The following is a 12,341-nucleotide window of genomic DNA, read 5'->3' on the forward strand; positions in this document are numbered from 1 at the left end:
TAGACGCCTGTATAAAATCGATTAGCAATGTTGAGCTACGTATTATTTGGTTGTAACAAAATAAATAAAGTTGTGTAGAGAGTAACTCCGTCTATTGGCGCATTGTTGAAATAAAGTTGCGTAGAGAGTAACGCCATCTATTGGCGTGTTGTTGAACTGAGATGACAGGTAGAAGGCTTTGGAACGTCGAGAGGTTTCTCTCGAGTGAGCGTAGGCACGAGTTGGCGTTTTTGTCGGTATGTTGGTAGACTGGTCGAGCAGGTTTGCCAACTTGACTGAGGCGGGAGCGGAGAGGCTCCGCCGCTGGTAGTTCTTCTTGATCGGACCGCGCTAGAGATCGGACGTACTCGTTAGCAAACCTCGTGCCTAACTCGCTACGTTCCTGAAGGCTTATACCTGAAGGATTATTCTGATAGCTTATATAATCCCGCGTTCTTTAACCATTTAGCTAAGTGTTTTATTTCAAGTGTTATTTTGATTTCTCATGTTTCATTAGAAGCTTACTTTTGTGAAATAAAGAAAGGATGTGTTATGTGTTGTTTTGAAAAGATTTGTCCCTCTGAGTTTGTTGCCGGTCCCATATAGGGCTAAATCTTCTCATGTCAGATATGTAGGGTTGGAGCCGGCCTAGCTTGACTTGAATAAAGATTTGAACGGTTTCATGTGATCTTTTCATTCTCAATTTAACCAGTCAACATTCTAATAGCAATTAGTTCTGAAATATAGTAGGCACTAGTATGGTTAACGAGTCCTAAGGTTTATTTCATGCACTGGTAGCATGGTAGCATACTGGTTTAGCTGTGAAGTAATACATTATCGTACTACCCTCACGCGCCCACCGCCTTTAGGACGATCCGTAATCGACATATATAATATATAAATACTCAAATACATAGAAAACAACCATGACTCAGGAACAAATATCTGTATCATCATACAAATAAATGCCCTTACCAGGATTCAAACCCGGGACCATCGGCTTCATAGGCAGGGTCACTACCCACTTAGACCAGCGGTGGAACAAAAATGGGTTTTGATAACATTAAAGTTTTTTCTTTTTTGATATGTTATTGCATGCATGTTAAATAACATTTATGTAAAATATTAGAAAATTATAGGTGGAGCGTTCGGCCATATTTAAATATTTCAATTTTGCTAAATAACTATGTAAATATAAAATTAAAGTTACAAAAAACTGTAACATGTTCAATAACACTTTAATTTATTCACAATATTCGGTTTTTAGAAATCTGGAACAGCTGCTTTCTGGTGAACGTAAAAACACGAATTACTTTGTCAATAAAGAATTAAAGTAGCTGATATTGTAAAATTACGATATTATCTATCAACTTAGTATACTTGTAAAAAGTTAGAAATGTAGACAATGTGCTTGTCTAGATATTGATTTCTGGTTAAGCAGTATAGCCAATATTGAATTAAAGTTTGTAGAGTTAATATTACACGGTCATAATAAAGATCTTAGTTCCCACACAAAATATTAGAAATATAAAATCACGGCGACACTAAATACTGATACGTAAGTATGCATTCCGCGCTTATATTGAGTTACATTTCAAACGCGCGGCGTTTTCGCGCGCCGCGCTGTGCGCCGTGGCAGGAGGCAGCGATCGACGGTGGCGGGCTAGCGATTAGCGCGGTGCCCGTAAAAAACCACAAAACGTTTATAAAATTATTATCAATGGTAAATAGTTATATTGTTAATAGTAGGTACACTAATGGAAACTTACTTACACTTATTTATTTCTATATGTACTAGGGATTGCCCGCGGTTTGGTTTACGTAGAATTCGTTATCGTGTTAAGTATAGAAATAATAGATACATTTGAAAATTATTTTAGGTGCATTGTCATACAGATAACCACCCTTGTTAAAGTATTCTTCAAATTCAATAGACAGGTGTCATTTCAATATAATTTTGCGTAATTTGGCGGTTTTAGGTTGTAAATGACTAGCGACATATATTTTTTGTTTAAGAGCGATATTCGATATATATATCTCCGATAATATTTAATTTATCATTTAAATCAATTTCAAACTAACGTTATTCAATATTTATCATTTTAAAGTCAATTTTACCAACCAACTGAGCTTTACGAGTATACCTACGGAAACAACTCAAAATTTGCATCAAATTAAATGCCACTCTTCTTATCCGTTTCGAACAATCAAGAGGGCCTTTACGAGCTGATGTAGTGAAAATTTTATTTAACCCTCGTCCCTTGAAACCTTCACTACGCTCGAGGTTCAACTTTACGAACCACTCGCTACGCTTGTGGTTCAATTTTAGAATGTTTCGCTTGTTTGGGTATCAATATTAGCACGATTAATCAACAAATTTTCCCCTTGTAAAACAAATAAATAAGGTAGGTGAGGTGCAGGCATATGAGGCCCGGCGGGTAACAAGGCCCAGCATTCAAAAATAGCAGTTGCTCCCTATTATTCTGAATTTGTACTTGTTGCTAAGAAGATCCACTGTCAGTGCAGGTAAAAAGGTCCAGTCCCGGGCCTTATTGAACGTATGAGATGAAATAATAGATTTAAATATTTTAAGATAATTTTGAATATTTTTAATCTCTCATTAATAAGGCCGATTTGAAGAAACTTCTATGAAATTATGACTTATAAATAACACCTTCACTGCGTGGGCTGTCCAAATCGCTGCAGACTTTTCTTGGTCTAACTCTAATAATTTTTCACTTGCTTTATTGACCTAAAGACGTTTTAAAGAATCAAAAAGTCTAATAAAATTTAGACACTTATACTTTTTAAAGGCAGTAACTACTTACTTATATAGGTAACTTTTTTTATTAATACATAGGTAGTTATTTACGATAGAAGTGCGAAAAATAGAAATTTTGCAACGAATGACGAATTTTAAAACACGGCCAAAGGGAGTGTTTTAATGTGCTTATTATAGCACCGGTGTCGTAATGTAGCACCAGGGCCCTATTTCACCAACGTGACAGGTGCGACAATTCGACAAGTCTCATTGTTGCTGACGTCACAGGCATCCATGGGCTACGGTTATAGCTTACCATCGGACGGGCCTTATTCCTGTTTGTCACTATCATTGTATTATTAAAAAAAAAACTTTATTATATCGGCAAAAAACAGGTATTGTCGTATTTCTTGTGACAATTGTCCAAGTCCCAGCCCCCCCTTTGCTACAGTCCAACCCGAAAGGCACCTTAGGTCGGCGCTTACGTCATTATTACCGGCGCCCCAATACTAATGCGGTGCTACGCGACGTAAGCGCCGACCGCCATAGTCAACGTGGTTTGTCACATAGTACCCTGTAAAGGTATGATTCCAGGGATAAAAAATATGTTATAACGTTATCCAGCGTATAATGGAATTCATAAAAGTTTTTCTTTATAATTACTACAAGTAAATTTGTTCATATTTGCATATTATTAAAAAGGTAAATGAAAAGTAATTGAGTAATTTAATTACTAATTAATGTAATCACAATTGCAAATTACACAGAAAAATTAATTACATGTAATTAAATTACAAACATTTTAATTACATGTAATTAAATTATTAATTAAATTACACGAGTAATTAATTACGCCCAACACTGGTTGGTGGCAAACAACCACACCACTCGTCTGATGGTAAGCGGTTACCGTAGCCTATAAAGGCCTGTGACGTCAGTAACAGTGATGTCGACAAATGCCGCACCTGTCACGTTGGTGAAATAGGGCCCAGATGTACAGTAAAAATCATGTTAAAAGATAATACTAACTGTTACGAATAAATATTTATACTGTAAAAAATTATCCCACCAAAAACATTTTCATGTAAAATGTTGCTAAGACGAAACCATAAGCCTAAGACTCGCACTGTTAAAAAGTTATCAGATCTCTTGTCGAGCCAAGCTTCAAACTCTACAAGCCCCTTCACTAACTCTACACCTTAGTCAAAATATGTGGCTTGGCTGTTTTGCTACCGCCACATGGGCATAAGGTGAAAAACTTATTATAATCATTATTTTTAGGGTTCCGTACCTCAAAAGGAATAAAACTGAACCCTTATAGGATCACTCGTGTGTCTGGCTGTCCGTCTGTCACAGCCTATTTGCTCCGAAACTACTGGACTAATAAGTTGAAATTTGTCTATAACCCAAAGACATACATGTAAAGTAAATATGTAATATAAATTTAAATAAAGGGGTCACTTTTGAGATGAATGATAAATAGAAGAAAAAAAACTATATCTTTGTTATATATCAAATGAAGGGGCTCATTTTAGAATTAGAATCTCAAATATATTTTTTTCATAATTTTAAAATAAATAGTTTAGAAGTTATTTAAGAAAACAGCCAAAAAATTAACATTACCCTTATCTCCGAAACTACTGGGTCTTTTTATTATGAAAAAAATACACATATTAGCTCTTTACCTATAGATGACAGGAAAACCTATTAGAAATGTGGAGCTAAGCGTGAGCAGGCCTATGGAACTCTCTGCGCGAGCTCGGATTAATACCTACGAATCTGCTCCCGTTCACGGTAGAAAAGCAAGCCAGTTGGTTGCCACACGCGCTCACGTACGCACGTCACCGCGCGCCGCACTGTCAATTTTTACGATAGTTACACGTACGGCGGGATTCGGGAAATGAATTAGAGATGCACTAGATAAGAAATAGTAAAGATATGTGACGTTCCACGGCAAAAGGTACCATTGCCCCGACTGAATATTGGAGTGGCGATAATAATAAGCGTAAGCGCCAGCCGCCATAAGGTACCTTTTGCCGTGGAACGTCACATATCTTTACTATTTCATATCTAGTGAATGTCTAACGGCGCGATATCTTACAGTTCGAATCGCGCGGGTAGTAGGTACCTACCTACTATTGAATTTCTTTAATTAAACATGTAATGTTTAATATGTGTGACAAATGTATAGATTTAGATATCTATCTATTTGAAATAGGTATTAAATTTTTAATTTATTTTGGTAAATGTTTATTTTAACGACAGTAAGTTTACACCGGAAAGTGCCTACTCATTTTTGCTCTGGTTAACTTATAATTAATTACCTTTATTCATGGGGTTTCTATTATTTTTCTTTACTATGTAACATTAATCTCTATCTGGTTTTAAATTACACGAAGTTTTAAAACTAATTCTTGCTGGGATTATTGCGCGGTTTATAAAACGGCGTAAACACTGCGGTTACTGCAGGGACATATGACCTTTTAAAATGACTATTTCGCAAACACTAAAGCATAATCGGAATATTAGGTATAATTTAAGATTTAGCTTTCCTTTTATTTCACTCCTCTGTTTAAGTGGGTATTTATTTATCATTTCTAAGCGTCAGCAACCCTAGCGTTGTGCCGGTGCGCGCGGTGCGGGGAGCGGCGCGTTGAAGGTCACTCCATTGTATTTTTGTGTAGGTATCAAAACGGTAGGTATTTGCGTTTTGTTTGAGAGATAAGTATCTGTTCGTAAGAACTATTGTATAATCTGTGGCGTGAGTCGGACTTAAGTACTTAGTTTTTGATCCGATCCCTACGGGTTTTTAAAAGACATTTTACTCACTTTTCACTAAAAAAACATATTGTTAAAAATTGTGTAATGTACGGAACCCTTGGAACGCGAGTCCGACTTGCACTCGGGCGGTTTTTTTTATTATACATACAATAGTTCTTGTAGAAACGAAACGGCCGAGCCACATACTTTGACTAAGGTGTAGAGCTAGTGAAGTTAGGGCTTGTAGAGTTAGAAGCTTGGCAAGAGATCTGATAACTTTTTGACAGTGCGATCCTTATGGTTTCGTCTGGGCAACATTTTACATCAAAATGTTTTTGGTGGGATTTCACTTCTTTTTGTAAGTTGCTTATAACAATCTTCCATCCCCTAATTTAAAGGGTTGGGGGTGATTTACTATTAAAAATCCTGAAATAAGTATCTGTTACACAATGTACTTCTTACTGATTCCCCATATAAACCCTTCACCCCGTAAGGGTAAACTTTGGGGTTGAAATTTGCCTTCACCCCGTAAGGGTAAACTTTGAGGTTGAAATCTATTCTATATCCTTCCCCATAACAATACCTATCTACATACCAAATTTCAACTAAATCGGTTCAGCGATTATTGATTCCCCATACAAGATTAAACCCCCTCATCATCCCCTTAGGCATTAAAAAATTCAAGTTTTTGAATTTATTTGTTGTTTGTGTACTAAAACTATCTTACATATCAAATTTCAGCTTCTTAGAGGACTTCAGGAAGTACCCTAAACTAAAGTCCCTAAAGGTATTGATAATCATCAAGTGAGTGAGTCAGTGACGAAATCGAAGTTTTTAGATATGAATAAAATCTAAAGTATAAGAGCTATGCAATTGATATACTTAATAAGTCCGAGAACTTTGTTTATCTAGTATAATCCAACCCCAAGTTATGAGGGTTCCAAAAAACGACGAAGCGCTTCGAGAAAAGGTAGATAGTGCCCTTGCGCTTTGCTCGTCTTGGCGGGGGCACTGCCGTGCCCCCAGATGTTAAAACATAATAATAATAAAGATTTATGTTTAGTGACTTTAGTTACCTACTATTTTCGCGTAAACTAGACAATTTTTATATCTTTAGTTAATAAGGCCCAAAAGAATTATTTTTAACTTATTATAAATATCCTCTTGTTGTGAAGTACCAAATATTGTTATTTGTATATGTATAACTCTTAAGTTAAAAACAATAAAATCTGTTATTGTCTACTGTCAAAATGATTATTTTTTGCGGGATTAAGTAATACCCTGCTAGTGTTCAATAAGGCCCACAATAGGACTTTTATAAAAGGTATATTTTCCAAGAGTATCGTAATATTTTTATAACTATTTTGGTATAATGAAGAAACTTCAATAAATAAGATACCTATTTGAGTGAGTTTTTCATACTTTTTAATAAACAGGAGTTTATTAAAAAAAAACCATTTTAATTTAAGGTGGGCCGTATATAGGCATATACGGCCGACACGGAATATACAATAAGGTGAGGTCACTTACCTTATTGTATATTCAATATGTATACGTGTAATATTGAGCAGTTGGTTTATAATATACATAATATGATATTGACGTTGAATAGGACAGGACATGACAATAGGAACCAGAAATAGGTATAGTCGGTCAAACCAATTTGTCAGTAAATAAAAACAAAAAACTATATTCATCCTTTTCTTTTGGGTGCTAGTACTAGTGTAAGTCAAAGATAGTATGATGATTCTCTCTATGTTGAAATGAGACAGTCCTTTGACAAACTATGGTAAAAAATAGTTGCGAATATCATGTACATTTTTATTACAATTTCGAAATTCAAATGTTCTTCCTAATCAACTCGGCCACTAAATTAACTGATAACTTGGTATCCGATCCGCTAACTCGGCGAATGAATCGCCAATTCGCTAACTCTCCGAGCCGAGTCAACGCTATCACACTGCTACTAAGGCCATTCAAAAATAAACCTTAATTCGAGAGCCCGAAGGTTCTTATATGACAAACAATACATTATGACTTAAAACTTTATGGGAAACAAAGGGACCCCTTTAATTTCACGTAATGTCCGCATCTAATTTATATATGTCCACAGTAAACAAACAAATGAATGATAAGAAAAGACAGACAGTGCTGTGAGCGGCAGGTGGGGCGAGGCGAGGGGCGAGGTATAGGTAGGCTATGATTGGCTCTCGGGCGCCGCGCCGGCGACACTGACGGACCAGCGCGGCGTATGTATGAATTTCGCGCCTTTTTAAATATATTTTACTATTACAATGCAAGCTACACACCGAAATTTCTTATTTTCCATAATATGGCTGCGTATATTATTTTATAGTAATAGACTTATTTTTACAGACTCTAATTCAATATTAGATATTATAGGACAAAAAACGCATATTAATTCTAAAGCATATATCTTATTCTTCTAAATTTTTAGCTTGCCTATTAACTTAAGAATTTAGATATGTTGTTGTGGATTTATTAAACTTTAATTCAATATCGACAAAATAATAAGCTAATTTGTAGTTTGAATAAGAAGCACGTTAAAAAAATTTCTAATAATTTTACATTATAAACATTGATATAGAATAAGAACTGGATACCCAATCAGCCGCAAAAAATGGCCCCGCAAAAGTAACGTTAAAACAGATCACGCGTTACTTTTTCGTTTAGTCTTGTATGGACCGCTCAAATGTGAAGTTGTCAACAATGTCGTAAAATGGTCGTAAAAATATGCAAAAACAACAATGATAAAACGAGGAAAAAGCATGGAATGTATTTCTTTCGGTTAGTTCTTTGGATAGCATTACATAATTTATGTAATCTGGTGGTAATTTCATGATTTTGAATAAATTATTTTGTTAGTACCAAAGAAGGGATGTGAAGGAACAAAAATCTAATGAGTCGATGTGAGGCCAATACTTTTTTATTTTTATATGGAATTCGTAAGATATAATATTATGTTTAAATTCAAGATTTCCAAGAAAACCTATGCGACGTGCAGAGTGGACTGCTATTATAGCAAGAGATAGGGGTGATGCAGTTTTAAACAAGGCAAAACGGCACTTGTGTGTTCGGCGCATTTCCCTGTTTCCGACATATACACGACCAATAAGGGCTTACATCGACTAACTGTAAATGTTAAACCTGTCTGAACACAGTGACAACCACAGGATTTTTTTGATAAAGACCATAACCAATCAGTACCAGTAGCGACCTGAATGTCCCCGTGCACTATATTGCAAAGAACGAAAGTGCGAAGAGTATTATGTAGATCTAAAATACACAGTTATTTAATAAGTTGAATTTATTTCAAGGAAAATATAATAAATTTATAAATTTATTTTATGATAACTTACACGGGTTGTTACCATGAATTAATTTTATTTGAACTCACGATCAAATTAAATTTGTTTCATTTATTACTTCGGTTTTTCTGTACAGTAATACCTATTAAAATGTACCAAAGGGACTCCATTCGTTCATTATTCTCGTTTGACGTTGTTTGACGTAAATACAAACGTGAAGTTACGTTTAGTGCCATCGGACTTAAAGTTTTAACAGTGTTGGTAATAATGTTTACAAATTTGACACTTAATGCTTACGACAGTAAGTTCTTTTCCGTACAAAACATTTATCTTGACTCAAAATTTACGTAAGCGTTTTTATCATCAATGCAAATTTGCAGCTAATGTCATTCTGATCCACATTTTGTTGACATTTTTGTTCCGCTCTGTGTGTCTATTTCTAATATTAAGTCAGTGATTATAAAGCGTCATACATATTATAAACGATGGAACTTAAACATTGCACTTTAATTCAATATTAAAAAATCATTACTAAAAATATATAAATACCTAATTTATATCTAACGCTCGTTCTAACTTTTCGTCATATTTTACAAATATGCTTAAAAATATGTCCCATGTCAGATAAGTATCACTTTTTCATCTTTAGAATTATCAAAACTTTTAGTGCAAAAATCCGGTCCCACTATTGGTCTAACTAGGCCAGACCGGTCGTCAAATGTTGTAGTAGTCACATAGGTACACTACTATAATATTCTCCGCCCTAGTTTGCTATTTCCAGTTGATAACATACAAATTTTATGAGCACTTAATCTAAAAGCTGGATATATCAGCTCAATTATATACGGATGTTCTGTCAAATTGAATAATTAAAATGAATTACGTGCAGAATGACCGGCAAATACGAGCAGAAATATACTTATGCCTCAAGGTTTTAGCGACTTTTATACCATTTTGCCAAGCTTGTTGAAGAGAAAATAGAAACAGGGTCGGAGGGCGCGAGGCCGCAATGCCATTTATAAAATAAGGACTTTGTATATCTATTAATACCTAATTCTGTACAAGTTTTTTATGCATCAAGTTTTACATACCTACCTATATTAAAACTGTACCTAATATTAGGTCATTACCTATGAAATTGGCGTTTTGTTCGGAGAATTTCAACGAAACACGAATTTCCATACAATTAATTTTGCGGATATTTTTTTGATGGCTAATTCAAACCAAACAAAATTTTTCCAGTAATTTTTGACACCTTTAAGGTATGTTCAATATCTCCATTTCTTGAAAATTGATACCATTAGAAAAATATAAGTAATTTTAATACTCGAACCGACAGCACATGAAAAGACCTATTTTCAAGGCTTAATTCTGAACACTTAACAATAAAAAATAACAATTAATTGTATGTAAAATCGTTGTTTATTGAGTGCACTGTAGTTTTATTGTAATTGTGTATGTACTTTTGTAAAAAAAAAAAAAACTAGGATCAGACTTATATCTATGAACAAAAACGCCAATTTCATAGGTAAGGACCTAATATATCGTCATATCCATTTAAGTTAGGAGACAACGAGAAATGTAGATGTCCACTTCTCAGCAGTTCTGAATTTAATTTAAATATATTTATTCATGAAATAAACAACAAGGAAATCTTTGAGACCCCGACGAAGAAACAGAGTAATTTGTTTTCGTCAAATATCAGCTTACATTTTCATAACGAAGTTATAACATACGTATATTTTACAAATAATTCTACCTAAATCCATAGTGACAATCCAATTTTTGCCAGAAGGTGTATGTTTAAATACATTATGATAACCCTACATGCGTAAAAGTTCATTAACATGCAAATATAAATTTAAATTTATAATCATTGAGGCTTTAGCGATTGTAAATCGACCAACCTTACATTTTACGGCTTTCGTAATAAAACCACATTAATAAACAACACAAAACGATACCGAGCGTTGAAAAGAAAATGTCGTTTCCCTCAAAAACACGTTAATTTGTTTTGCGTGTCCATTATTATTAAAACGTAAACCAAGCCCGATGGCCGTCGAGATCCGTACGGTAACTAATAGCCATGTAGCTCGCCAGTGCTAAGCATCAATTTAGGCTTTTCAAATGTACCTACGGACTATATTTTGGTTCGAGTAAACGGCAAAAGGCGGAGATTTTACTTGGAATTATTTAGTTAAATCAGAAATATTTAAATAAATCACAAAATTATCGAAAAATAATCTTTTTTTTAGGGTTTCGTACCAAAAAGGTAAAAATAAACTCTTATGGTGCGATGCGACTATGCCCTTCGCTAAATATCTTACTCTGTCGATTTGAAATAGTTATGAACTAAGGCTGACCCCGATGCATTGAATGTGTTTTTCTATGGAAAATGCCCGATACCTAAATGTACCTACACAAAGAAAAAGATATGCAGACATGAATAAAACATTGGACGCTAAAATAGAATCCCCACTCAGCATGATGCCGCGGCAATCCGCTGGTTTTCAGTGTATTGATTTTTGTTGTTTATAGTATAATATACCTTTTGTTGTTAATAGTTTATGTATTAATCAACGTACACTAACATAGGCACCAAACGTCAATAGTAAAGAAAATATCATATAGGTACTAAAAAAAAGTGGCTAAGCCCTCCAGTGGCGGAGGCTGGATTCGGCAATATTTGATAAAATTATTTGATTTGCTTGATCATTTAATCATTGCAATCATGTACAATCATGTACAATCATGTACATGATTGCAATGTTCCCTAAGTTGTTTCTATACGCTTATTACTTGTACCATTTTGGTTATTAACTGATTATAGCAGGGCCGTAGCTTACGATTACACCTACCAAATTATTAGATTAATGACATATAATCTTACGATTAGTGCTCGTTCCACGAAGGTTATGCGGCTTGTAAACCGGCTTGTGTTAACTGCTATGGTAAATTATAGTAGCGTATAGTATAGGAATTTAATGGTAAATGGGCCTTTTTTCTATTGCGTGAGGACCATTAATTGACCCGTATTTTCAAACGCTTTGCGTTAATGTTACGTAGTTTTTGTGATGGCCTTGACTTAAGTATAACTCTTTTCCTAATGGTAGGTTAGGATGTTGTTATATAATTTCCGACGCAGTGTTGAACTTAATTTCCTTGCTGGCTCATTTATTAGAATTAATCATTTTATTGTATAGGATTTAATACCTCCGTTTTATGCAGGTGAAAAGACTAGACAAATTCACCTTCACATTTGTATATTCAAATTTGTTGATCGTTCCTGCTATTATCAAGCTAGACGACACAAAATCAGACTAACAATTTTGATAAATGTGTAATTGTTCAAGAGCACACAACGGCCCACTTTACTCCAAACCCATTATAAGGAGGAAAACGTCGATATCGACCAGTGAAATATAAGGGTATCGTGTAAACAATTGGTCGCAGCTTAGTCGCGACGGTTTGATATCACATTACGACTCACGCAAATATGTCCAACCGTCACA

The 12,341-nt window shown here is 34.7% G+C and overlaps 1 protein-coding gene across 1 annotated transcript in view; it reads right to left on the reverse strand.

Moving 5' to 3' along the window:
- The window catches only part of LOC134792074 (serine protease nudel), a 388,506-nt gene that overhangs the window by 185,602 nt on the left and 190,563 nt on the right, over positions 1-12,341 (reverse strand). The window lies entirely within an intron of this gene.

The sequence above is a fragment of the Cydia splendana genome, chromosome 7, assembly GCF_910591565.1.
Source record: "Cydia splendana chromosome 7, ilCydSple1.2, whole genome shotgun sequence".
NCBI lineage: Eukaryota > Metazoa > Arthropoda > Insecta > Lepidoptera > Tortricidae > Cydia > Cydia splendana.